Below are 27400 nucleotides of genomic sequence, written 5' to 3'. Positions count from 1 at the left end.
CAAGCGGTTCGAAGACATCTGTTCGCTCATGACCCTTCTCACATCCCACCTCCTTCTTCTAACACTGCTCGCTAATCTATGCACAGCATGTGATCTAAGCCGATTCCACAAACCTCAGAAGGGGTACATTACTCACTGTAATTGTATTTCTGATGCTTGTATCTGCTTAGATTCACATGTGCCCGCCCTTCCTCCACTCTGAGAGAAGGCGCATGGATGCTTGTAGTCTCATCTATCTGCTTGGATAATCTGTACTCGCGCTACTCCTCATGCTACCTCATGTCAGAAAAAATACAATCTGAGGGTCCTACACGCGTGCGGGATCATGGGTACAGTGGACGTCACACTAGGGATAGTATTACTGGCAAGCCCTATGTCGACACCCATTTTCGAGTTTCGAAAAACAAACAGTAATACTCCGCAGCTTCCACTAGATGTCAGCCTATTCACAGCATGTGAATATAAGCAGATACAAGCATCAGAAATACGACGACGTGAGTAATGTATCCCATATTTGTGTTTCTTATGATTGCCTCCTTCTAATGAATGTTTTATAACTGACTGATAAATTAATAAGTATTTATCCAAGAAACCTTCAGTATAATAGTTTATTTGAAAAACTGATTGTAAACCTCTGTGTATCATCATTACTGCGCACATTCCCCTCTTGAGATAAGCCTGACTGCTCAACACACTACCAAAACTGTGTAGTACAGACTTATACCAAAGGTTGGTGTTGAGGAGAATTCTCGTTTAATGGCTAATTTCCCTTACCTAGTGAGTCCCTCAGCAGCTTTGCTGTATTTCTGGAGTTTATTTTTCCACTTGGTAAGAGTGCACCCTTTTTTTCCCACTCTTACTTGTTTTTCCATTTGTATTTCATCTGTTTTCGTGATAGTGGGCTCTGGAGTACACCACTTCGGTAGCCCCTTTCTTTTGTGTGTTACACAGCACCTTCCGTGCAGTGACACACGGTTGTCTTTTAGACTTCCCACCGACTCCATTTCTGAGGCTGACTACTGTCCCCCAGAAAAGGGTAAAGTTGCCATTAAGTTTACTTAGTCATTTAACCACAGATCCAATACACCCCCATCTTACATGGAGTACTGGAAAGGGTTAATCCTTAACCCTTTTTATCTGTACCTCCCAGAGCATTGTTTCGCTCTTTTAACATTTTGACTTGGCTGGTGACAGTGGTATCTGCCCTAACTTTTCTACCGCGATTATACTATATAAACGTGGCATTGTTTTAGGCTATTATATTAGCCTCGAACTTAAACCCGTTTGACCAAATACTTTTTCTTTTGGCTCCGGTCGGGTTTATTCTGCATTTCTTTTTGTTAAAGTCCTTCTTGTGCTTTGCTTTGCGCGGCAAACCAGGTTTGCCTTCTTTGTTCACTGTATTTTGGCAGGCTTCTGCCAAGAAGCCCTCCTCTAGGCGCCTGGGTGTCTAGGTGGGCTGAATGTGAGGGAGGGGTGTAGGCACCCCCTGCACAGGGTATCCTAGGAAACCCAAGTCGCACTTTGCCATGATTGGCTGAGGTGGTTGTCTGTGCCGGACAACCCCCCCTGCTGCGTGATTGGGGGATTTTCGCATAAAAGGCAGGTCTCTTGGGCTAGAAGTCAGTCGCTACTGGAACTACAAGGAACCAAAGAGAAGCTGAGAAGAAGTTGACTGCTACAACTATCCCGTCCCGGTGAAGCCCTGCTGCAGTTCTGAGCTATCTACCCTTCGACGACCAGAGAAGATCCAGTCCGGAGTCGTCTTCCCTTGAGCTCGGTGGGGATAACCAGTTCATCTTCTACAGCCAGAGGACCCTCTTCGTGGTTGAAATCTCTGCACACTGCTGCAGTGGTCCAGCTAGCCAACTGAAAAGCCTCTCCTGTTTTTAAGGAGCGCACCTTTTATTCACCATCGCTGCTGCCGGCTTCATCCCTGTGTGATGCAGACCCCTCCAGACGTCCTTCGGATCGAAGCTCCAGGAACCGAGGATCTGCAGGAAAACTACCAGGAACAACTGCCGTGGCACCAGCTTCTTCATTGAATAAGATGCTGTGTTCCGCTAGAGGAATTAGGGTGAGTCCCTTTTCTTCACCTCCAAGGCTTGCCCTTGTCTTCCCTCCTTATAACTTTTGCTTCCTCTGTTGACAATATCGAAGTACCCCTGACTACGTTGAATCGTGAACTATCCAACTGTATGATCCTTGACAACAGGAACCCGGTTCCACTTGACACTGGCTCCGCCCTATTGACTTTTGAATTTCTGTCTAAGAGTGTTCTCTGGTTCTGTCTGCCTTGACAAAAGTATTGCCTATGATTTTTGCCCCAAACTCTCTGGGTATCTCGGGTGCTAAGTGTGTTTTTGCCCCGGTAACATTTCTTGCCGCGGTTACATAAGACCGAACTGTCATTACTGTCAAAAAGTGATCGCAAGTGTATTCCCGGTAACGTCTTTTGTTTCGCAACAGAGGTCTGCTAAAACTCAGGGTACTTACCTTGAAGTATACCGTACAAAGTGAATTGTTTAGTGATAGTGTATTTTACGTGTGGTTTTTGAATTAATAGAAGTGTCGTGTTTATAACAAATGGTTTAAAATAAATGTACTTATATTTTTTACCAGAAACCTTGAGTCATTGTTTGCTTGAGTCACAGTAATTGTGGTCCCTTAGTGTAATCTCTGCTACTGCTCATATACTCTTGAGATAAGCCTGACTGCTCCGTTACTGCTACCACTTTAACATAGTAGTACAGGCTTGTACTGTAGTCTTAATTGTGTGTAGTGGTCCCTAAGGGCACTGCACAGGATTCTGCCTAACAGTTGGTTTGCTTACACCTGTGGTCATAGTTGTGTGTAGTGTTGCCCGAGTGTACGGCATACAAACTTTCCTTAACACCAGCTTCTTGGGATCAATCTCTTCAGCCAAGTGCTGTTTCAGTTCAGGCAGCAGGCATCAAAAATAGATTCCAACAAAAATAGACTTCTCATACCTTCAAAAGTAGTTACTCTGTAACACTTAACCCAAGTTCTTCAAACATTCAAACACCCAGGTAGCCCAAGGGGTACCATCAGTCTTTTTGAGGGTCCTAAACCTCAAGGTACTGGGAAGTGGTGATTCACCTTTTCTCACCCAACTGGTAAAGAGACCCTGTGTTAGAAAACAGCAGAAGCATAGATAAAGCACACAGATTTTATTCGTATCATTCGCGAATGGGCTGACTTCGTCTTGTTCACAAGGTGCAAGCAAGAGAAGAAGCGGCACCTTCCTCTTTTACAGGCTTCCTTATATACAGATTTGGGTTCATTGTATCCTATGTACATCACGTTTGTCACGTACACTAAAAGCCAGCTCTAACCGGTTTTCCCCAGTTTTGCTATTATAAGTTACTGGTTTCCTGTTATTGTAGCAATCTTCGTGCCAATGTCGTATTACTCACTTCCCCCTCCCACCCTTTCGGTCACATTGACAGTTTTTCCGTTTACAAATGGATTAACAAATATGAGTAGTTATTTGCAGTTAAAAGAAAGGTCAGTACAGCAAAGCATTCTCCCTTCATCTCCATATATGGTATTATAGTGAGTGCTAGAGCAATTGACAGGCCGTAAATTCATCAGATATGTGTTCGTAGGCCACGAGCATCTAGTGTACGGAATACCTGGACCACCAATTCCACCCCTTGCTCGTGGGCGAGCACACATATCATTATGGTTGGACATGAGTTGGTTCGATCATATTCAAATGATCCATTTCACGAGTAAACATAACAGTTGAGGTAGTGTGGATAGGTTGATTGTATGGCTTCGCTGATTGAAACACATTAGAAAAGCAAGTAACGCAACAGGACGTTATACAAGACATAATAGCAGGGAAGCACTGGATACATAAGCAGATGCCTAGTATTATAGCACCTAAAATCAGTATAGGGGTAAGTAACTGCCATCCAATTTCCTTTAATAATTTAAGCCACCAACTGTCTCCAGTCCCTTCATCGTAATGGATAGAACGTGCAATTCCATGTAATTTAGAAATGCCTTTAAGGATGCCTTCGCTCTCATCGGGAATAAATAAACAACATTGGCTTCCTACCAAAGAACAGACCCCTCCTCTTTCAGCAGTCAAAATGTCAAGTGCATATCCGTTCTGGAGGGTCATTAACCTGATTGCTTTTATCTCGTATGTAATATTTGTCAAGATATCTGCTGTTTCTTCAATCATATGTTCTACAGCTTTGCTAAGCTGTCTGATTTCCTGACTGTTAAAGAATGAGCCTACAGGTGGTATAAGAGCTTTCAGGACGTCGATGAAATTCTCCAAGTCAGTGGATTTGTACTGGGGGGTTTGTATTTTCGTATCTCGTTTATTCCTACCTTTCCCTTGATTATAAAGGTATTCTGAACTGTGAATCATAGCTGCAGGGATAATCCGAGCGACATAACAGCTGCCAGAAAAGTTTCCAGCTAACCACAAATATGCTTGTTTGTCACAAATGTAAGCATGCCCCTCCACTTGGAGGAGGCCTTTTGTGTAATTGTTAAAATCTAGCATGTATGTACATCGCTTTCCGTTGGGTTTTCCTCGCGTGTTCCTAGAGAAGCAGGCTCCCTTCTGTGGTAACTCTCTAGTTAACATAATAGGGGGAGGAGGCTCTTCAACAATTTGAACCATGGTAGGTGTCAATGATACACCCTTTGTGATCATGCCCTTTAACTCATGTATTCCCAATGCCAATTGTGTTCTATTAATTTCATAACAAGGGTTACCTATTGGCATATATCTCTTAGCGAACCACATTCTCATATGTAATATAAGACACCCTTCTCGTTCAGGGACAGGTACCGCATACACAGGTAGTCCTTCTGCACCGTGTCGAGGCATATGAGTGCATATCCAACAGTTTGATATATTTAGTGCCCTGTGGGTGGCATCCATTAATTTGATATATGTATTTTTCATGTATTCATCTTCTTCAACATGGTCATGTGGATGACGGTCCCTGCTATTCACATACCCCATTGTCGCATTTCCACGATCACCTTGTGGAAACATATTTCTAAATTTATAATCAGTTGCATGTTCTATAAACCAGAAAAATAAACCTAATCCAATTAAAATGACCAGTATTATAATGCATATTATAATATGCAATTTAACAGAGCCACATTTCCCTTTTGGTCTTCTAGCGGGAAGGAGGTCGGTATATATGTGACCATTAGCTTCTACGGTTTCCATGACAATACTTTATATAAACAACAATGCGTCCTAGCGTCTAAGCACCTTTTCTAGTTAAAGCTCCAGTGTCTTTGTACCCTAAATATACGGGCCTCACTGGCGACCCAATCACCGAGCTGTCCCACGTCTCGTTGTGCCTGTCCCAGGAGGGGAACGCCGGAGGCCCTTCTGGCTATCGGCCCGCTGTCTTCAGTAAGGCAACACTCTGCTAAAACCAACAAAGGAGTCTTTTGCCCTATCTCCTTAATGGTCAAAGTTCAAAATGTAGTCCTTACACATTGCCTGGCACATATACTTCTCGTGATCTTAACGTGTATCGGTGTACTTCTGTGGGATTTGGTTGAATGCTGGAATTCAGCAAAGGAGTCGTAGCTATTGGTGGCAGAATTGGCTGGAGAAGAGGTTCAGCTCGTTTGACGTGGTTGGCGTGGTACCAATGCGGCTTCCCGTCTACCTTTACTGTGGTTTGAGAAGTCAGCAATACTTGAAACGGTCCTTTCCAGCGAGGCTGTAGTCCACTGGTTCGATCAAACGCTTTAATTACCACCCAGCTGCCGGGTTGCGATCCGTGGCCTTCTCCTATCAAAGGTGTAGGAGCAGCTTCCTTCACCTGTGAATGTATGGAAAGAAGCCTATTAGTTAAGGCAATACAGTATTGTTGCAAGGCAGGCCATGTTTGCTCAGACAATTTCTTTGGATTAACAGGAGACCCAATGCTTGGTGGCCTGCCCATCACAATCTCAAAGGGCGACGATCCGTGTGTACGTTTTGGCATTGTTCTCATACTTAACAGTGCAAGAGGCAGGGCATCAGGCCATTTCAGGTGGGTCTCAGCACATGCTTTCGCCAGTTTATTTTTCAGAACCTTATTTGTACCTTCCGATTGAGGGTGGAAAACCGCATGAAATCGTTGATCAATTCCTAGAGCCTTGCACACTTTAGACACTACTTCGCCAGTAAAGTGGGAGCCATTGTCTGACCACAAATATTTGGGTACGGTGTATAGAGGGACCCAATTTTTCAAAATGCATTTAGCCGTGGATGTTGCGCTGTTATCTTTCAAAGGGTAAGCCTCTACCCACCCTGAATGACCGCATTTCATCACCAGACAATACGAAAACTTATTAACAGGCTCTAGGTGTATAAAATCCATGTAAACCACCTCAAAAGGCTGAGTAGGTAACTTGCAATGACCTGATGGGGCGGGCACACTCTTTCCCACATTGTACATTACACATATTTCACACTGCTTGGCCCACTGCCTGCAATATTGTCCAATCTTCTTGTTATCCCATACCTCCTTTAGGACTGCTTCCATAGTTCTCACATTCACGTGGGTCGGGCCATGTGCCACACTCACTATTATGGGAAGATATGCATCCGGTAACAACCATCTATTTGTAATGATATTCACTGACACACCCTCACACACCTGTTCGTATGTATTACTCATGTGCCAGGATTTTCGTTCTTCTTCTGTTGCATCTTCTTGGATTAGTTTTATTTGTTCCTCCCCCGGGTTGACCCATGTCCCTGTATACCATTGTCCAATCGCTGCCTTGTCCGCACAATTTTGTGCCGCAAATTTTGCTGATTTGTCTGCTAAATCATTCCCTTGTGATACGTAATCAGATATTCTCCTATGTGCCATACACTTTACTATGGCCACTTTATGAGGCAACGTCAGAGCTTCTAATAACAGACATATTAAGTGTGCATACTTGATCTTTGAACCTTGTGACGTAAGGAAGCCTCGTTCTGCCCACAGTCTGCCAAAGTTGGTTACCACTCCATGGGCGTAGGCTGAGTCTGTGTATATGGTGACATTTCTCCCTTCACTCATCTGCAAGGCTTTTGCCAAGGCATATAACTCAGCTGCCTGGGCTGACTTCTCGGGCACTCTCCCCATACTAAGTATCCTCTCCCCAGTTGTCACTGCATAGCCTGCCACCGTGTCACCATTATTCAGTTTATAACAAGACCCATCACAGAACAATACTCCATCTCCATATTTCAGAGGGCTTTCTTCTAAATCTATACGCCCTTTCGTATGTTCCTGTTCTTATTATGCAGTCATGGGGTGCCTCCTCTTGGTGCTCTGGTAAAGGAAGTAATGAGGCCGGGTTGAGAGTGTTACACCTTTCAATTTTTACATTTCCGGCAAACAAGAACATTTCATATTGTGTCAATCTCGCTGTTGTGAGGTGTTGTGCTTGAACCCTATTCAAGAGAACATCTACAGCGTGTGGCACCTTTACAGTAACATCATTTCCTAACACAATGCCTGAACTCTGTCTTATTGCTAGGCCTGTTGCCGCAATAGCTCTCAGACAAGGAGGAAGTCCCTGGGCTACCACATCGAGACCCGTAGAGAAGTATGCACAGGGTCTCTGGCGGCCTCCCTGTTCCTGCGTGAGGACTGACGCAGAACATCCCTCCTTTTCGTCCACAAACAATGAAAAACTCTTCGTGTAATCTGGGGTCCCTAATGCTGGTGCATGGCATAGTGTGTTTTTCAAGTTTATTGGGGCCTCCTCCATTTCCTGCGTGCATGTAAAGGGTGTGTTTTCCTTCTCTTCTTTCAGGGCTGCCAACAATGGTTTAACAAGGACTGAGAACTCTGGTATCCAATGCCTACAGTATGACATGACCCCCACTATCCTTCGTAAATCTCTGATGTCGGGGTTGGCAAGGCTTGTATCAGGGCTATCCTATCCGTAGACAACATCCTCCCTGTTTCTGACAATACAAAACCCAAATAATTCACTCGCTGTTTTACATACTGCATCTTTTTCAATGATACCTTGTGGTTATGTCTCGCAAGATGTTGGAGGACAGCTATCGTCGCCTCTCTACACCCTTCTTCTGTGTCAGCACTTATTAAGAGTTCATCCACATACTGTATTAGTGATGTACCAGAAGGCAACATTAAATCATCCAATTGGGCTTTCAACGCCTGACTGAAAATGGCAGGACTCTCCGTATATCCCTGTGGGGCTCTTGTAAATCGATATTGTCTTTGCCTCAATGTAAAGCTAAACAGAAATCTGCTCTCTGGTGCGATCGGAATACTGAAAAAGGCGTTCTTCAGATCTATTACAGTAAACCATTTGGCTGAACTAGGTATGAGGGTCAACACACTAGCAATGCTGGGTACAACTGGGTATCGGGGTTCTACAATCTTGTTCACTTCGCGCAAATCAATAACAAATCTGTAGGGTGTTGTATCGTCTCCTTTCCTGTGTACAGGTAAAATGGGGGAATTACAAGGGCTGTCATCACAACCTTACACAACTCCTAATTTCATCATGTCATTTACTATATGCACTAGTGCCTCTTCTCCTTCTATAGAGATCTTATATTGTCTAATTCTTGGGAATTTTACCCCTTCCTTCAGTTTGATTACTACGGGAACAATGGCAAGTGTTCCTACATCATTCCCGTGGGCCGCCCACAAAGTATCCGGGAGGGTTTGTAACTCTTCAGGTAGCGGTAGGCTTAATGCTATGAAAGAGGGGTTTGAGACATTGTTAACAGTCATATGAACCCCAGCCGGGGAACAGTAGATGGTGGCGTATAAAGCCTTCAAGGCGTCTAATCCTAACAGATTTTCTGGACATTTATCTGTCAATAGCCACCCATTACTCCATCTAACTCCCTTTATTTCTGCTTCCATTTTGTCACTGATTGGAGTTATTATGGGCTCCCCACCGAACCCTACTGATGTCTTGTTCATTCCCGAAATTGGGGCTGCGGGCACGGCTCTAATGTCAACAGAACTGTTTCCGGCTCCTGTATCAATCGGACATTTTACATCATGGTGGGGTCCCAGTCTAATGGAGGCATAAGGCCCCTTTTGGTCGACTGGGACGCTTACCGTGCCTACATACCCATCACGGCCCCTTTATGCCATATAACTAGTTGGGTCATGGAATTCACTGGGACACACGGTTTCTACCTCTCCCATATAATCATGTTGTTGTACCTGGGTCATCTGATGGGGAGCGTTCTGACCGGGGATTTGGTCAAAAACGTTAGGTTGAGGGGCGGGAAACGTGCCTCGGCTTCGAGGCATGAGGATAGCCCCTGGTTGCCCCTTCCTCCAATTCCCTCTTCCCCTTCCCCCACTTTCCAGGCACTGGGCCTTCCAATGTCCCGGTTTCTTACAGAACGCACAAGTATTTTGGGGCAAGCCATCCGGTCGGGTATATACTATGGGTTGTGCCTGCCCTCCGTTTCTTCCGTAATATGGCAGTCCCCCTCTGCCAGTTTGGTGGTTGTTACCATAGGTGGGCATAGGGCCCCCTCACTGCTGTAACTGCTGCATGAGCACTTTATTCTTTAATTCCTTGTCCGATTTTACCTTTATCTGTTGTTTCACCTGTTCTCCCCTTTCGTAGTACCTCGCCATTTCTAATAATTCTCTGGGGTTTCTGGACTGCCAAGTGCTTTCTGCATTGCGTATCTTAGTCTGAATCGGGATGAGCAACCCTTCAACAAAGTTACCAGCAAAATATCTCTGCCCTGTTTCACTCGTTAGTTCGAGGCTGCTGTGTGCCTTGAATGCTGCTTCAAACCTCAGAAAATGGGTAGCCACGTCTTCCGCGGGACCTTGTGTTACTGCAGCCAATTTTTCTACATTAACATCATGTGGCGGCAGTACCTTTTCTAACGCTTTTAATACATCCATCCCATGACTTTTCAACTTGTCTGGGTATGGCTGCTGTGGTTCCCTGTTTTTGCTTAAATCTTCCGCTGTTTTCCAGTTAATCAGGTCTGTTCGATCCCGGAAAGGGGTCCATATTTCTTCTGGGAGCAAGGTCATTAGAATATTATCAACATCCTCTACTGTATACTGACCGGGCCTAAACAACTTACCTACCTCTTTGTAAAATCCTGCTGGGTCTATTCTAGGATCGGGTATGCTTTTTGTTATTTGCATTAATTCTAGGCGGGAGAGCGGGACATAGACATAGGTCCTAGCGATCTCCCCTTTTGTTGCACTGACAGTTGGTTGGCATTCTCTAATCGGGTATATCCCTCCACTCAGGGCGTTATCAGTTTTCTCCGATTTCTCTGCTATGCGCAGAGATTTGTAATCACCCAGGAGTTTGACTATTTGCTGCCTTCTCCACGTCTTTTCCCTTGTGCAGTCTACATCTATATTTGGTCTAAGTCTCTTGTTTCAACGACAACCTTATCCCATCCACCCTTTTTCCCTGGGTCCTTGCCGTCGCTTTTCTCTAACATTTCTCGAAGAGCCATTATACACACAGCTTGGGTGGTCCATGGGTGTATTTCTGCCTCGGCCCCTAATTCTGATAAAGATTTGTTTAATACTTCATTTGTCAAGCAATTTGCTAATTGTTGGCCCCCTTCTTCCGCTTCCTGTATTTGCTTTTCTCTTTCTAGCTTCACCGTATTATAATGCGCTGCCTGTTTCTCCCCTTCTTTCACGCCTGTTTCTATTTCGTTTATGATACATGTCATATATCCCCATAGCTGGACATTCGTTTGAGCAGATTCAATATTTTTCACTGCTTCTAAATACTGTGGGGAGAGTTCTGGTTTAGTCTGTCCAGTCTGTTTTCTCTGGGTGTCATATTGATCAGATATATTCCCACTTGTTTAAATTCAACCGGACGAAGTCTGCCTAACAATTCCTTCCCTTCGTCCCCCAATTCTTCTGCATATAATTTCCACATGACATCCTTCAAATCGCTACATCTTTCTGCACTTATTCTGAGTAACCTAGTCTGGTCCACTCCCTTTGTCGAGTCTCCATATCTCATTGGGTAATCATCTCTCTCTACTGCCTTTATTACAAGCGCAGGGGCCGTCGCCCCTGGGAACAACAATTCGGATGTTAACAATTCTGCTTCTTTCCCCTCTATTTCTTCATAACGTGGGGCAGGCAAGGTAGGGTACATATCTCCACTCTCTTTGATCAACATACGTATGTCCATCTGCTCAAACTTTTCATTAGCTTCCTTAACGTCTAATTCCTGCAACTTCCTTTCCTGTTTGCTATGGGCATTTCGTCTTCTAATAGCCTCCACCCTCCAGAACCTGATGGCCTCGAACTGTGCGGGGCACACTTTTCTCTTGACTAGCTCTATCTCCACTTTAGCAATTAAGTCCAAGTCAAAGGAGCCACTAGTTGGCCACTTGTGTTCGATTGAATTTTTTGTGTATTCAGCCCATTCATCCAAAAACAAAGTGGAGTTTAAACCGTGTTTTATCAACATATCAAAAGCAGGTGTTCCCTCAAGGGGGGGGGGGGCATAGTGCTTTTTTCCTATAGCCCCTTTGCGGGAAGGCCCGTTACCCATTTTGTTCAAACCTGGATCCAGTTACGTTCCTAAATTACCTTTCAGTATAAATCATGAACATTTACATCTTTTCTATATCATATGATCTTCATAACAGATCCGTTATACTTACGTACCAGTATATCGATACTATCCCGACGGCCTTACCAACCGTCAATCATACATCATCGTAGCATTCCCTTACCTGCAGGGTCTTCGCCCAAAGTTCGTTAGACCCGAAGGGCGGCAGCCTGCTGTCCTCCGTCCGGGGGAACCGGCGGGGGAAGGATGACGTGTCGGTTGCAGTCAATGGTGCTTCTCAATCTTCAGTGGGGCCCCGCAATCGTTACCCCTCCGGTTCCTCTTTAGGAGGCCTCACCCAGTGACGGGCTACCACCCTTGGGGTCCCTTCGTGGTCGCCAAATTGGTGATTCACCTTTTCTCACCCCACTGGTAAAGAAACCCTGTGTTAGAAAACAACAGAAGCATAGATAAAGCACACAGATTTTATTTGTATCATTCGCGAATGGGCTGACTTAGTCTTGTTCACAAGTTGCAAGCAAGAGAAGAAGCAGCACCTTCCTCTTTTACAGGCTTCCTTATATACAGATTTGGGTTCATTGTATCCTATGTACATCGCGTTTGTCACGTACACTAAAAGCCAGCTCTAACCGGTTTTCCCCAGTTTTGCTATTATAAGTTACTAGTTTCCTGTTATTGTAGCAATCTTCGTGCCAATGTCGTATTACTCACTTCCCCCTCCCACCCTTTCGGTCACATTGACAGTTTTTCCGTTTACAAATGGATTAACAAATATGAGTAGTTATTTGCAGTTAAAAGAAAGGTCAGTACAGCAAAGCATTCTCCCTTCATCTCCATATATGGTATTATAGTGAGTGCTAGAGCAATTGACAGGCCGTAAATTCATCAGATATGTGTTCGTAGGCCACGAGCATCTAGTGTACGGAATACCTGGACCACCAGAAGGAGTTTTCCCAAATCTAGCTATCAAAGCTAGCTTTACACTTTCATACTCCTTTCTTTCAAGTTCCCCCACCTCCATTACAGCATCAGTTGCAACCTGGGGGACCCTAGACAGAAGTCGATGAATCTGCGGATTCCCTGTGTAACCCTGAATCCCATAGTTCTACTTAAAAGCACCCAACCAATCCAAAATATCAAGTTTTGCATCATACATACTCACTGCTTCTTTAGGCATGCATGGTCTCTTTGGACTGAAGACCTAGAAGACTTTAGGATAGAAAAAATTTCAACAGCCAATTTCTTCATCTCAAGTGCATGCTGCATTTCCAATTCCCTGAACTTGATGTCTTGGTGTTTGGCTTCAGCTTGGATTTGTAATCTTTTGAACTCTAACTCAAGTCTCATTCTCTCAAGAGATACAAACTCTGGACTCAGTACTGGACCTGGTAGAGTCCCAGTGGCTAAAGGTTGAGGTGGAAGGGCTGGTTGAGGATACCACCAACTCAAGGGGAGAAGTCTTCCTTGCAGGGGCTTCACTGTCGATGCAAACTTGGCATTTCGGCACTGCAGCAGGGCTTCACCTGGCAAACCAACGGTCCAGGAGTTGCAGCAGGCGTCCCCTTAAAGTTCATCTTCGGTTCCTAAGACTCGCCTTTTTATACAGTTTTGCCTTTCATTCCAGCCTGTCAGTCACCCAGCAGGGTGGCTGTCCTTGCCGGACAGTCAGCCAGCCATTCATCAGAGTGTATTTGGGTCTCCTAGGAGACTAAGCACAGGGAGTTTCGGGCACCTCACTCACTTCCTGCCTACCCCAGACACCCTGGAGCCAGTGGCGGGCTTCTCTTGTGAATCCCGCCGAAGACCAAACAAAGGGACCAAAGGCACGCAGAGTAAATCTCAAGAAGGACTTTTCCACAAAGAAATGGTGAAAAAAGACCACCAGGGCCATTAGGACAAAAATGGCACCCTTGGGTGATTTACTGCAGCTGCGAATGCAGCCTGCGGTAAATGCACTCCACGGTAGTAAAAAGGAAACCACTGCCACCATCCATTCAGTGAGGAAAGGGTAACAAATGTTTCATGAGTAGTTAAACAAAAGGGGATACTATTGTAAGATAGTGTGTGCTAGGTCTAGAAAGTTACAATGTTAAAGTCAATTTCACTTTACTGCTCTGGGAAATATTAGTTTATTCGGTTCCATGTCTTAAAATCGCGGCAAAAATGGCTGTGAATACAAAATTTCGCAGCAAAAATGCCATGGTTTTGCCGCCACAATCATGTAAAGGATGTGGGGACACCCCGCAACCCCTGGACCCATTATACCATTTATTGTTAAAGGATATTTGTACCGTGCTTTATCACCACCATAGTGGTCCCCTGGCGCTCTGGCTGCACTGAAAGAGGGAGGGCGGTGAGCTAGTGGGAATAAGCTGGAAAAGTGCAAGAGAGCAGTGATGTGCTGATGGCAGCCTCAGCCCGGTGGGTCCGTCGGCTGGGCTTGGGGTGTTTTACGGTCGGTAGTCGTCGTGTGCTGTTGTGCAAGTCTATGTGGGGTTTGTTTTGTTGTTGCAGTGTAGTGAAGTTAGTGCGGATTGCTGCGTTTTAGGCTTGTGGTTGTGTTTGGTTAGAGTTTGAGAAGTGTATGCAGAGGTGTGAAATTGTTAGTGGATTGGTTAGTTGGCATTGCTGTATTTGCAGTTTTGTCTATCTGTTTGCTTTCATTCACTATTCCATCATTGCTAATTTTTAATATTCTGTCTAGATATGAGGCAGGCTAGTGATCACGATTCCAATCAAGTGTTGCACTTACCATCATTCACAGTTTCATCCAAGTGTGGCGCATGCTAACATTCACATTTCTATCTAGATATGACACAGGCTAAAGTTAAGAATTGTGGCAGGAGAAACCAGTGTGGAAGCACTTTTATGGGCTGGTTGATCCTGAGTGAGTAGTTTCACAATGATTGTAATCCGTTTTTGCCATGCTTTATGCATTCTTTTGGACACCCCCGCACCTCTTAAATGGTATAATGGGGTACACCTATACTGGATCAAACCACAGCATTTTTGCTGCAATTCTATTACTGGTGACATTTTTGCCGCGATTTTATTACCTGATACCGTTTATCCCATAGAAGGTATTTCAATCTTGGGGAAATCTAAGAGACTTCCCTGTCACTGCACTAAAGGTGCTGTGTGCCACAATGTAAAAGAGGATGCCTATGGAGTTTGTCAGACTCCACAACCAAAAGAAACAGGATTCAGAAATCCCATTAAAATACATGATGGGGGGGAAAGGGCCTCACTCTCGTCAGGTTAAAAAAATCAGAACTAAAAATCCAGCAATGTTCCTGGGGGTCTCTAAGGTGGAGGGAATTGGCACATTTCTGAGAATTCTCCCTAACTGAGCCCTTGGTGTTACCTGTGTTTTTTCCAACGCCTTCGTCGCCGGCTGAGAGGACTTTGCGCTCGCTGGATGTGACTCGAGCGCTGAAGTTTTATGTGGCTCGCACAAAATGTTTCCGGAAAACTTCTCAGCTTTTTGTGAACTTTGGTCCTGTGAACCATGGGATGGCCCTGTCCAAGGCTTCTGTTTCCAGGTGGCTCTGCGGTTGCATCACTCATTGTCACCGGTTGGCAAACTGACCGCTGCCTGGTCGTCCAAGAGCCCATTCTACCAGAGCGCTCGCTGCTACGATGGCTTTCCTGTCTGGTGTGCCCCTGTTGGACATTTGCAGGGCTGCTACGTGGAGGTCGACGCACACCTTCACAAATTCTACTGCGTCAACCGGGATGCTGGGGAGGAGTCCAGAATCGGCCAAACAGTGCTGCGCAACCTGTTCGCTTGAAGGTTAGCCTGGTGAGGAGGTAAGAGTAATTGCTTCTGTTCAGCCTTGCCACCTCCCGTGGTTGTGTAATAATGTACTGCTGTGCTGTGTAGTCTTTATTTATGAGCATGTGAATCCATGCCAGACCCCATGCTGGAGAAGGAACAAGTTACTTACCTGTAACTGTTCTCCACCATGGGTCTGGCATGGATTCACCTGCAGACCCCCCCGCCTACCCCTCTGTGGCTCTTCTTTGTCCTACTGCCACTTTACGTGCTGCCAAATCTGAAAATGGCTCCCTGAGGAGGGGCTTAGGTAGAGGGCAGTCATTGGCTGGAAGCAGTATGACCCAGAGCTCAGTGATTGGTTTGTAGGAGAAAGACAGTTTAGAAACAAAACGGAAACTGGTTTTTCTTTTACCGCAGATTCCTAGCCTGACGATGGGGAATATTTATGAGCATGTGGATCCATGCTGGAGAACAGTTACAGGTAAGTAACTTGTTTCATACTAGCCATTTGAATACACTGGGCCTGGTGTTTCCTGTAATATGTCCTTTCTACAGGCCTTGTAACTGTTTTACGTGAAAGGTCAGATGCACCTTTAAACATTCTGGCAACTTAAGTATAACAGACAGAAGAATAGTAATGTTCAACCTCAAATGGACCAGTATAGCGAAGTCTAAACCTGTTGTTCCCCATTAATGCTAAGTTCCTGGTTGACTACCATACCAGATCCCCAACTTTGTAAACTGGTGCTTCTCGTTTTCTTTGGTCAGCAAATCTTTTGCAATCTAGTTTACTCTTCCTTAAAGCAAGTACAGCTCTCCAAGTTCTGGCCCATGGTTCCTAACTCTCTCTCTACACTTGGAACTTCTACCTCCTCCATTTCCACCCCTCTTAAAAAAACTAGGATGAAACCCTGTTTTACATAGAAAGGAGACATGGAAGTGGAATCCTTAGACTTATTGTTGTAACCGAATTCTGCTAACCATAACAACTCGAGCCAACCATGATCTGATCCAAGGTAACACTATGTACTTTTCTAACTCCTGATTTACTCCCTCAGTTTGACCATTAGCCTCAGGATGATAATTGGTAGTCAAGTTTATCTCAATTTTCAATTCCCTGCAAAACCCTTGCCAGAATTTGCAGACAAATTGAGTTCCCTGATCAGAAATCACCTGACTCGGTAATCCATCAAGTTAAAAAATGCTTGTGCTAAGGAAGTTGGGGTAGCAGATCCCTTGATTGAAATGAAGTGTCCTGCCTTGGAGAAGACATCGACCACAACCAGGATGGTTGAACAACCCTTGTCGGGAGGCAGATCTACAATGTAGTCCATAGAGTATGCCCAGGACAAGACGGAATGGGCAAGGGAACGAGCAAACTGGCCGGTTTTTGATGATCGGACTTGGCTCTAACAAATGTTTTGCAAGTGACGTAATTCTCAGTCTCTTCTTGCATTCCTTTCCACCAGAATTCTTTTCGAAGCAATTCTAATGTCTTGCTAATTCCAGGGTGTCCAGCCATAGGTTAGTCGTGACAAGCCTTCAATGCCTCCTCTCGTAAATCCTCTGACCGCAAATAAAATCTTGCATCCGCATAAGGCAAAAACCCACCTTGATCGTACAGGATCCTCTGCTTCCCACGCCACAAGCTGCTCAGACTGCATCTGCTGTAAAATACGCTCGCGGAAATCTTTAATCTTTTGTACCTCTCCAACCACAAAATTCCTATCTTCCAACAAGGGCACTGGAGTTCTGTGATAACTTTTTAAACTTCCAGGAAAACATCTCGACAATGCATCAGCCTTCCCATTTTACCATCCAGGTTTAAACAGGATTACAAAATCGTATTCGGCAATGCGCTTTGTTGTTGGAACGCCCTCAGTAATGTGCAGGAGGTTCTAAGAGTTTGTTTAGGAGATGTATGTGTGCATTTTTGCTGGTTTAGGACTGGCTTGGCTCGATTAAGCAGCCCGGGAAGATCAGGCCTTTGGGTGGGTGCTGTTGGTGGTTTGCGATAGTGCTATTGTTGAAAGAGTAGATTGTGACCCGCTATACCAAATTTCTTTACATTGGTAGTCACTGTCTACTAGTGGCAGAGGTGTTGAGGTACGTCAGGTGTTTCAATGTGGACGGCTTTATGCGCTGCTAGACCTAATGAGCATAGCCATAGCTGCATTCTAGTGTGCATGGATGTTTGTGCCTGCGGCCTGTGTCCACATACATGGTGCAAGGTATTCGTACCGTAGGCTTCGATGTTGTTCAGCTGCAGCGGTCATTATTCGTGGTCTCTGGTGCGAGAGTCTGAGCAGTGAGGACGAGTGAGTTTATTGTGGTGTGCCACAGTGAAGGCTGCTGGCTTCCGTGGTGTATTTGTTACGTAGGAATGTTGTTGTGCATGGGGCGACAGTATGTCCAGGTGAGCCGCTGCGAATGCTGCCAGCCTCTCTGTTGTAATTGGTGTATAGGAATGCTGGGTCCAGCTGTGTAGTTTTGAGAGGGTGTGTTAGGCAAGATTGTATGTAGAAACCCTGTGGGAGACTACACCAGCCTTGTCCTCTTGGCAATAGGTGACCTAACCTTTGGTATAGGCCTGTACTACACACGTTGGTAGAGTGACTGAGCAGCCAGGCTCATCTCAAGAGGGGTCAATGTGAGCTGTAGAGGTGCAACATAGAGATTCACAGTTCACAGTGACGGGTATTCAAATAACACTTATACTGAAGGTTTCTTATTAGAATAATTTATCTAACAGTTTTAAAATGAGCCTTCTTTAGAAAGGGCAATATGCAACAGCAAGATACACTTAAAAAATATACTACTTCACTTTCAGTTAAGTAGTCTTTTTTCTCTCTCCCTCTCTCCCTCTCTCTCTCTTCCTCTCTTCCTCTCCTCTAGAGAATGTGTAGCTTCAGCACTGCAGCAGGGCTTCACCAGGCACACCAACGGTCCAGGAGGGTGCAGCAAGCTTCTCTTCTAGTTTCTTCTTTGGTTCCTTCGTCCAGTGATAGACTCGGCCTTCCTTGCAAAAGGCCTAGCTGTTAGGCAAAGTGTGTATGCAGGACCCTCTGGGAACACTACAAACCACTCTGACCCCAGGTATAGGAAACCCAACCTTTGGTATAAGCTTGTACTACAGAGTTTTGGTAGCGTGTTGAGCAGCTAGACTTATCTCAAGAGGGGTAAATGTGCGCTATAGTGGAGGTATACAGAGATTTACGGTTAGAGGTATTCAAATAAACTTTTACACTCAGGGTTTCTTGCATAAACAATTTATCTGTCAGTTAGAAAGCCTTCTTCAGAAGGGAGCAATATAATAGTAACACACAAATACACTTCAGTACTGTACACTCTTAGTTTCTAAATCAGTAAAGACCCTTTTGGGATGGCCCACAGACACAACCTACAGCCACAGGTGACTTCAATAACTAGGGTGCTGGGGACATTAATATCTTATTGTTGGCATTTAGAATACCTTTAGGGATTGGGTAAAGGCAAAAGTTATTAGAACACAGACTACAAATATTCTTAAGCAGGCAAATACTTTTGGATCCTCCAAGATGAGTCATACAATTCAATCGGCTAAGCCAAAGTCAATGGGCAACAGTCTTGTATAGGATGAAGCACTTCTGGTAAGTAAATGGAAACGTCTTTGCACAAGTTCTTAGGAGTCTTTGATGAAAAGAAGAATCAAATGTAGGGTCACTAGCTGATTAGACTTGTGAGTTGTGGAAGTTTCAAGCAACTCTACAGTAAGAGGTAGGTTCTTAGACTTGTTTTACAGTACCTTGGAAATGAAGAAAAGATGCAGTTGATGACTTCTGTTCCTGTGCAGCTCTGCAGATCTCGCTGTTCCTTGGCCTCCGTCGTGGGGACAAGAAGGACGACATCAGGGGACTCCTGCAATGCACTGGGACGGTCAAAACTCATAACCGGCAAACTTCACTTTCAGTAGCTGTTCAGTGTTTCAGCTCCTCGCGCCTACTGCAAATGGCAACACTGCGGTTCCTGGCTGTCGAGATAGACTTTCCTTGCTTCTGGGGTCCCGCACTCTGAGGGGGCTCAGGATTGGTCAGTCCTGCTTCCTGGCAATCCGGAGGATCTTCCAAAAGCTGTAGGCCAGCTTAAAGGCAACGCACACAATCTGGTGTTCCTCTCCCTGGCTATACGGTTTCCAGCAGCAACTCTGTGGAAATTCAACCAGCTCCGAGATGGATGTCCAGGTGGCTTACTTTGGAGTTGGTTGGTCCCACCAACTCAAAGGGAGAAGTCGTCCTTGCAGGGGCTTCTCTGTTGATGCAAACTTGGCGTTTCGGCACTGCAGCAGGGCTTCACCGGGCAAACCAACGTCCAGGAGTTGCAGCAGGCGTCCTCTTCAAGCTCTTCTTTGGTTCTTTCGTCCAGTGGTCGACTCTGCTTTCCAAGCCAAAGGACTCGCCTTTTATTCAGTTCTCTCCCATGCATTCCAGCGTAGCGGTCTATCACCCAGCAGGGTGGCTGTCCTTGCCAGACAGTCAGCTGGCCAATCATCAGAGTGCATTTGGGTCTCCTAGGAGACTAAGCACAGGGAGTGTTGGGAACCTCCCTCAATTCCTACCTACCCCATACACTCTGGAGCCAGAGGCGGGTATCACTTGTGAATACCGCCAAAGGCAAAGAGACCAAACCTGGTTTGGCGCCCAGAGTAAATCTCAAGAAGGACCTTTCCACAAAGAAATGGTGAAAAAAGATGACCGGGCGCCATTTTGACAAAGATTGCACCTGTGGTTGCATTACAGCAGCTGTGAACGCAGCCCGCGGTAAATGCACACCATGGTAGTTTAAACGAAACCACTGCCACCAGCCATTCAATGAGAAAAGATTAACATAACAATTTTTACATGAGAAGCTAGACAAAGGGGATACTAGGTAACGCGTCCAGCACTCTATTGTAAGATAGTGTGTGCTGGGTCTAGAAAGTTACAATGGTAAGTTAAGTCAATTTCACTTTACTGCTCTGGGAAACAGTAGTTTATCCCAGAGAAGGTAGTTAAACCTTTGGGAAATCTGGAAGACTTCCCTGTGTCACTGCACTGAAGGTGCTGTGTGACAGAATGTAAAAGATGATGCCTTTGGAGTTTGTCAGACTCCACAACCAAAAGAAACCAAGGTAAAATCCACATTAAAATACACGAGGGTGAGGGAAAAGGGTCTTGTTCTCTCCAGGTTAAAAAAAAAAATAAAGTCCTCAAAATTCAGCAGTTGCTGTGGGTCTCTAAGGTGGATGGCAATTAGCACATTTCTGAGAATTCTCCTAACACTCGCCTTTTATGCAAGTTTCTCCCATTCATTTGCAGTCTAGCTGTCACTCCCAAAGCAGGGTGGCTGTCCTCCAAGGACAGCTGCCAGCCAATCACCTTTGGGTGCATTCCTGTAACCAAAGAGACTAAGCACAGGGAGTTTCGGGAACCTCCGTTGCTTCCTGCCCCGCCAGACACGCTAGAACCAGAGGCAGGCTTCACCCGTGAATCCCGCCAAAGACAAAACTAACAAAGGGACCAAACCTGGTTTGGCGCGTAGAGTAAATATCAAGAAGGATCTTGCAAACAAAAAATGGCGAAAAAGACCGGGCCATTTTGACAAAATGGGCATCCATGGGTGCAATACTGCAGCTGAGGATTCAGCCTGCAGTTAAAAACACACAATCGTAGGAAAATTAAACCACTGCCACCAGCCATTAATTGTATTAAGGGTAACATAGAAAATGTTACACGAGAAAGTAGACAATGGGATACTAAGTAACCCTCCAGCACTCCACATAGGATGGTGTGTGCCGAGTCCACAAACAGAAAAGGGTAAGTAAAGTCAATTTCACTTTACTACTCTTGGAAACAGTTCATCAAAGAGAAGATATTTAAACCTGAAGAGAAATCCAAAAGGACTTCAGTGACACTGCACTGAAGATGCTGGGTGTCGCAATACAAAAACATGATGCCTATGGTGTGACTCCAAAACCGAAAGAAACAAGAGTCCAAATCAGAGAAAAGTACTTGGGGAAAGTGATAAAAGGCCTAAAGTCCAGCAAAAGAGACAGAGGTCTCTAAGGTAGAAGGGAATTAACACAGAAATAAACACTCTGGATCAGGATTTCTTGCTTCTGGCGAGTCCTTCGGAGGCTCTTGGAGCTTTTGGCTGGATTCGTTCCGCGGCAGACGTTGCACTTGATTGTGGTCACTTGACCCCGAGCATTGGACTTCTGCAGCAACAGTGAGGCACAGCAAGTCTGGGAGGGCGCCAAGTGGCGTTTGTCTCAGGGTTAGTTGGTCCCACTACCCAAGGGGCGAAGTCGTTCCTGCGGAGCCTCTGTCGAGGTGATAAAAGGTCAGCACAGCATCAGGGCTTCACTGGACAATTGAAGATCCAGTAGGTTCCAGCTGACTTCATTCAGGTTTTTTTCTTCAGATATTTCTTCCAGTAGTCGACTCTGTCTGTAGTCCCAAGAACCTCGGCTTTTAAGTATGTTTTCCCATTTATGCACAGCCTAGGCTGTCAATAACACACAGCAGGTTGGCTGTCCTTTCAGGACAGCCAGCCAGCCAATCGGGACTAGTTTTGTTCACGCGCTCCTAGAGGCAAAGGACAGGAGTTTCGGGACCCTCCCTCGTATCCTGTCCTTCCAGACTCACTGGACCCAGTGGCGGGCTGAAGCCCGCCAAAGGCAAGACAAACAAAGGGCTCAAACCTGTCTTAACGCACAGAGTAAAAGCCAAAAGACCTCACAAACAGAAAATGGCTAAAACAATCAGACTGGGGGCCATTTTGACAATGGTCACGTCACCCATGTGTGCTTTACTGCACCTGAAGGTTCATCCTGCGGTAGAAAAGCACAATGGTAGGAAAAATTAAACCACTGCCACCAGCCAGAGATTGGCAGATATCCTTCATCAGCTGGGGTTCTTCCTCAACCAGAGGAAGTTACTTGTGCCCATCTCAGGAACTGGTCTTTGTAGAGGTGTGTTGGAACACTACCGTTTAGCTGGTGTGTCCTACGCCTGAGAGGCTATGTTCCTCTGCAAGTCTCTGGGGCACTTTCTGGCCAACACGCCCACCTCAGCATGGTGGTACCAGCACATTTTGGGCCTGATGACCTCTTGTGTGCTCACTGTACAGCATGTTTGCCTCAAGATGAGACTCCTCCAGCTCCACCTGGCGGCCAATTGGGATTAGGAGGGCAGGGTCCCAATACCACTGCTCCTACTGCCCGATCTTCGCTGAGGGATGGCAATGTTTAAGTGGGAGCCCCCTTCACCCGAACAGAGCCTCCCCTGGTGCTGATGATTGACTCCTCCCTTTTGGCCTTCGGGGGCGACTCTGGAGGGCTATGCGATTCATGGAACATTGTCCAGGACTGAAGCCCTCCTGCATTTCAATCTGCTCGAGCTCCGGGTAGTGGGCCTGGCCCTCGTGACGTTTTTGCCCCTAATCGGAGCAAGTTGGTTCTGTACAGGGTGGACAATTCTGCTACGATGTTTCACCTGAACAAGCAGGGTGGTGCCTCCTCTGCCTGGAGGCAGTATCAATCTGGGAATGGGCCCTGACGGATTGGGATTTGGATTTCAGCTGTCCACCTCCTGGGGACAGCAATGTAGAAGCTGACCGGCTAAGCCTCTTCAGGTTTAACATCTACAAGTGTGAGTTGCACAGGGACTCCTTGTTGCCCCTGTTCCAGTGTTGAGGGTTTGCGGATCTGGATTTGTTTGCAATCCCCTCTGAATCCCAAGTGCCCCCAGTAGCTTCATGGGCAGGATGGGGTCGGGAGTCTCTGGAGATGCATTCCAGATCTGTTGGCACGGCCTCCAGTGTTATGCATTCCCATCCCTCTGCTCCAAAGGACGCCCCACAAGTTCTGGGCTTTGGTGGGTTTCAGCCTCATCTGGATTGCCCCCACTGTCGTTCGAGACCCTCGTTTTTGGATCTGCTGCAGTTGTGCTCCCAGGGTCCTTTCCACTTTCCGATCTCCAGCAGGGGATTCCTGATGCAGCAGGGCAGCCTGTGTTCTGACCAGCCAAGGCTTCAGCATGCTCCGTTTTCAGATGACAACTGGGTCATAATTCAGCAGGCCAGGGGGCCCTCAACTCGGTCCAAGTAGAAGTGTAAATTGACTAGTTTCTGCCATTGGGCTCGTGACAAGGGTCTGGACCTTGTCAACCGTCCTCTGGATGAAGCTTTTGCTTTTCCAGCACACCTGGCTCGTTCTGGAGTTCAGGTGGATACGCGCCACACTTATTTGGTCCGCCATTGTGTCTCACAAAAATTCCCCTCAGCGTGTGTTTTCTGCAGCTAACCCAGTGGGTAAGGTCCACCATAAGTGGTTGTCTAGGCTTTTTCCACCGGTGCATAGGCCGCACCTGGTCTGGGACTTCAATGTGGTTCTTGCAGCGCAAGCCTTTCGAGCTGATGGCCTCTGCGGATATCCGCTTGGTGACACTAACAGTATTACTGGTAGCTGTCACCTCTGCACGCAGCGTTAGTGAGCTGCAGGTGTTGTCCTTGTGCGAGCCCTTCGGCACGACATGGTCATCTTGCACACTCACCCAAACTTCTTGCCCAAGGTTGTCTTTCCATTTCATCTGAATCAAGAGATCTGCCTGCGGGTTTTCTTCCTGAACCTGCAGTCAGAGGGAAAGAGGGTCCTGCATTCAAAGGACCTCAAGAGGGTCCTCAATTTTTCTCTCGCAACGAAAACCTTCAGGAAGTTTGAGCCATTGTTTGACTTTTGGGGTCTCTCAGGCTTCCATCGCCCATTGGATTGTTCAGGCCATTTCAGAGGCATACACTGCCATAGGCAGACCTGTTCCGGAGGTGATTCATTCCCATGCCGTCGGAGCAAAGGCTGCGGCCGTCGCTTTTCAGAGACACGCTTGTCATCAGCAAGGTGGCTACTTGGGCCACTCACCCTTCTTTAAGCACTTCTCGCTGGACACCAACACCAGGCGCGATGCAGAGTTTGTTCAGGTGGTGCTGAAGAACATTTTTTTTTTTGCTTCATCCTAGATATGCAGCAGGTTATCACGGCTCCACCCTATGTTCTTGTTCGGTGGAATTGCCCACAAGGATGGAGGAAAGGGGATGGGACGTATGAGTAATTAAAATTGCTCACCGTAGTGACTAGAGTACTCATAGTCCCCTTACCGCCATACGTCGCACCCGCCTTCCCCGCTAGTATGCCGATGGCTAATATGTAAATAGGCATAGCCAGTTATCTAAGCGTCCAATGTGTTTAAAGCGGACTGGTGTGAGGTGCCGGAAGGCGGGCCTGGACTGGGCATCGGGTGGGGGGGAGGCACAATATGGCCAGAGAAACGGAGCAAATCTCGTGCCCATTTTACAGCACTAGCCACATTCAGTAGCCATACATGGTAAACAAGTGCACACTAGAATTAAAACAAACCGTAAATCTATTTGCTTCCACTAGCTTGTCTTTAGGCAGACATAAAAGTAACCAAAATTCCCAAGTGTAAAAAGACTAGGGTGATACAATAGTATCCCCACTCCACTGCATTGTACGATGCTGTTTGCTATTAAAGTTATCAAAAGGGTAAAAAGACCAAAGGGGAAACATCATTTCTCACTACTGATAGTCTGAAGGACTGATCGGTTTCCCCATAACAAAATAAGCAGAGGGCCAGGGGAGTGGAGCTGAAGGCTTCAGTTCCCTGTAAAAAGTCAGGACCAGTTCAAAAGCAAAATGTTTCGGGGTCCATTAAAAACATGGAGGGAAAGTGTCCAAAAGAGAACTTTCGAAACATGCATTGGGGTTTTGATGTCCTAATTCTAGGGCCCTTTAAACCTCACTAAAAGTCCAGCTTTACTTCAGACTAAAAAAACATAAGCTCTTCAAGGATATGGTGCCAAATTCATCCAAGGAAATATTCCATACCAACTAAGGAGAGGATGGCGATCCAAACCACAAGGGTCGTCTTTCTCCAACATCATGGCGAAACAATGTGCAAATTCCATCCCCTTACTACTTACTTTCAGAAGAAGGTTAAATCCCCAGCCAGATACCCAAGAAGAATGTCCCGTTTCTTTTTAACCTGTTGGCCAAAACAGTTCGAGCCCTTGGATGATTGCCCAATGCCTTAAGTAAATTCACATGAACTACTCCTATACACTGCACCATGAATTCAAAGTGCACTCGGGCAGAAAGTTCACTTTTTGTCCCATGCCGTAGCACCTTGTACTTTTTGTTGTCTCTTTTCTGGTTTTGGACCGTTATTCTCCCAGTCAGGCTTTATTCAAAGCTGCACTTAGTGTGGCTCTGTTTTTGTGCTCTTCCATCAGTCTGTGCCTCCTAAGGTGTGTCCTGCCCAAAGTTTACCATAAAGTACCTTCTGGAAATTCTGACTTCACACTAGCCACATCACTAACACTTTGGGGATTTTTGAATATCTTTTTGGTGGAAAGGGAGTTCTCCTGATGTCCCCCTGCCATTATTTCCTTTTATACCTTATATAAGGTATACAGTATTGGGTTGCCCCTGAAGTGCACCGTCCATGGGGTGCCTAGGGCACCCATGTTTTCCCTAGAGTGATTTTGTCACTAATTTGGTTTTAGGGAATAGGTTTGGGGGTAGACCAGTACACATTTTTAGGTAGCCATTGTAGTACCAGTGGGTAAATCCTGCTCCCAGCCATGGTTTCTAGGACCTTCCTTTGTCTAGTTGACCATGAAGTGGCCTCAAAATGGCTGTTCAACATATAGGCTTTTTGTGGAGCTCATTGTGGCTTCTTCTGATGCTGGTCCTAACTGGTTTAGGCTAGTAGAATTCCCTGGACTAGCCTGCTCTCTTCCTGTCAGGGGGAGGGGGTTTTGACTGAGTGGCAGTCAGTGACCAACCAGTATGCTTGGCCACCTGAGCCACTGCCTTAGCCCCTTTTTTGTGATTGGCTGGCTGGCCTGCATCCAAACACCATTCACTGTTATTTGGGTTCTGCCCTGGCCCTAACTCTTTCTTTTCTGTCCCTGGAACCTGTAGGTGGCATGTCTGTTGACCTGCTAATGTTTGCCTGTTGATTCCTGCCATTTTAAAGCTCTCCTTTGGCAATACTTGCTAATTTCAGTGGCTGGGCCTTATTGTGGTTTGGGCTTTTTGCTGTTTGAAGACCAGCTTGTAGTTCTTGGGAGACTCCAGGCGACTCCCCCACATCTGTTGGGTTGAGCCCTCCACTTTGGGACTTTCTGGGCAATTGTATTGCTGTTTACTGCAAGGAGCCTCAGCTTGGCTGTGTCCTGAAAGTAGATGCAAGGATATGTTTGTGCTGGATCAATCTGGGCCATCTGAAGGTGCTACAAGCCATTGTCTTCGTTTTGCGACTGTTTACTGTTATGCTGCTGCCTTTTATTGTTTGCCCTACTGCTGGGAGCTGTTTATTCAGATTCCCTGTTCTCATGGGGGACTCCCTCGACTGATCTTTCACTCCTGTCTTGAAAGTAGACCGTGGTAAGAGCTTCTGTTTCGTTACTGTGTTATTGTGGCTTTCGTTGGCCGAAGGTTCAAGCCCTCAAACTAAATCATATAAACTGCACCTGTGGAGAAGAGCGGTCTACTTACTTGGTTGTTTTGGGTCTCTGGAGTCCTTTCCACCGAAACCGCTGTTGTGAGTGCTTTGGATCTAGGGTTCCTAGGAAGGATGATGAATCTAGCATGGGGTCTGGCATGGAATCACATGCTCATGAATATTCCCCGTCAGGATGGGAATCCTCCGTAAAAGAAAAAAGTTTCACTTTAGTTTTAAACTGTCTTTCTCCTATACACCAATCACTGAGCCCTGGGTCATACCGCCCTAGCCAATGACTGCCCTCTCCCTAAGCCCCTCCTCCAGTAGCCATCTTCCGATTTTTACAGCACGTTCGAGTGTTGGGCGTCCTTCTGTTTTGCTCTTAGAGCTTTCTGCGTTATTGTTGTGCTTTATGGCTAGGAAAACCCTATTTTGTTCAAAATCGTGCCCGTGTGCTCCATAGTCTACTCATCCGATTAACAGGGATCCATTTTTCGGCAGC

The 27400-nt window shown here is 46.0% G+C and overlaps 1 protein-coding gene across 3 annotated transcripts in view; it reads left to right on the top strand.

Annotated features, from left to right (window-relative positions):
* Positions 1-27400, top strand: part of ACIN1 (apoptotic chromatin condensation inducer 1) — a 422281-nt gene that overhangs the window by 359823 nt on the left and 35058 nt on the right. Inside the window, exon 12 of one of the 3 annotated variants that reach the window (XR_011282974.1) lies at positions 18257-18457. The exons of the other annotated variants lie outside the window; for them this stretch is intronic. The gene's annotated coding sequence lies outside the window, so the exon portion shown is untranslated. The remainder of the gene's footprint in view (positions 1-18256; positions 18458-27400) is intronic. 3 annotated transcript variants of the gene reach the window in all.

Source organism: Ambystoma mexicanum, chromosome 13, assembly GCF_040938575.1.
Source record: "Ambystoma mexicanum isolate Mex_15411 chromosome 13, UKY_AmexF1_1, whole genome shotgun sequence".
Lineage (NCBI taxonomy): Eukaryota > Metazoa > Chordata > Amphibia > Caudata > Ambystomatidae > Ambystoma > Ambystoma mexicanum.
The sequence above is the reverse complement of the archived record's forward strand: the minus strand, read 5'-3'. Positions and strand labels throughout refer to the sequence as shown.